This window comes from Carlito syrichta, unplaced genomic scaffold (genome assembly GCF_000164805.1).
Source record: "Carlito syrichta isolate Samal-C Ts95f unplaced genomic scaffold, Tarsius_syrichta-2.0.1 Scaffold288002, whole genome shotgun sequence".
In the NCBI taxonomy this organism is placed as follows: Eukaryota; Metazoa; Chordata; class Mammalia; order Primates; family Tarsiidae; genus Carlito; species Carlito syrichta.
Window position 1 is genome coordinate 15,834 of NW_007232098.1, and position 1,459 is coordinate 17,292.

The following is a 1,459-nucleotide window of genomic DNA, read 5'->3' on the forward strand; positions in this document are numbered from 1 at the left end:
AAAAAAAAAAAAAAAAAATTAGCCAGTTGTGGTGGTGTGCACGTCCCAATTACTCGGAAGGCTGCAGTGGAAGGATTGCCTGAGCTCAGCAGGTTAAGGCTGTTGTGGTCATAAGCATACCACTGTACTCCAGCCTGAGTGACAGAGTGAGACTCTCAAAAATAAATGTATAGTCAGGTGCAGTGGCTCACACCTATAATCCCAGGACTTTGAGAGGCCAAGGTGAGAGGACTGCCTGGGCTCATGGGTTTGAGACCAGTCTGGGCAGCTTGGCGAGACCACATCTTTACAATAAATCAAAAAATTAGTTGGGCATGGTACATGCCTGTAGTTCCAGCTACTTGAAAGGCTGAGGCAGAAGGATCACCTGAGCCCAAAAGGTTGAGGCTGTGGTGGCTGTCAGTGTGCCACTGTACTCCAGCCTGGTAAGAGTGAGACTCCAAATTTAAAACAAATAAATATAAATAAATAAATAAGTCAGGTGTGGTGGTGCGTGCCTATAGTCCAGGTACTCGGAAAGCTGGAGTGGAAGGATCAATCATCTGAGCCCAGGATATCGAGGCTATGGTGAGCTGCAATCGTGCCACTGAGCTCCAGCCTGGGTAACAGTGAGACTCTGACTCAAAAGAAGAAAAAAAAATTAGACTACTCAAAAGCTTCTGTCCTTTGGGCATGGCCTTCCCTTCCTCCAGTCTCCACACAAGCCCCCTGTGCACTGAGGTCTCATGGGCCAGTCTTACTCCTCAACTTGAAGGGCAGTGCCAGGATGTGTACTGTGCACCCTCCCGCCACTCCCAGCCCCAGTCTGCTCAGCGTATGCACACATCAGTGGACAGCTGCAGGCACACTTCCTAGAAACAAAGTGAGCATCCTCCCCATTACTACAGCCATCCAACTTACTCACCTGTGCGCACACATCCAGGACCTGGCTAGGCTTGGGCATAAAACACAGTCCTTGTCCTCCAGGATCTGTCACTTAAGTGGAGTGTGGCAAGTCAACTGGCAGCTGGAGAACGTATGCATGCAGACCCACAGGAGGTTGGGCCTCCCAAGTGCAGGGCCGCCTAACCAGGGTTCCGCTTACCAGAGCGGCCTGACACTGAGCTGAGGGGATGGCAGGTGACAACAGTAAGCTTCCACCTTCTAATGGACCATGCAGTATACAAACCTCCTTTTAGCCCCACCCCACAGCCACCTCCTGCTCCTCCTTCAGCAAAACTCCTCAAGAGGGTCGTCTACACCTCCAGTTCTACCCCTTCCAATGTCTACATCCAAAGGTCACCTGCTGTCTTCACCTTGACGTCTCAGCAGCTCCTAAGAAATCAATCACTCCCCCTTCACTGGCTCCCAAGACACCTTCCTGTTGGGTCTCCTCCCACCTAACAGGGCTGCTGCTTCCCAAGACTCCCTCACGCTTCCCCCGCCCCCGACATCTTTTTTTTTTTTTTTTTGAGTTGGA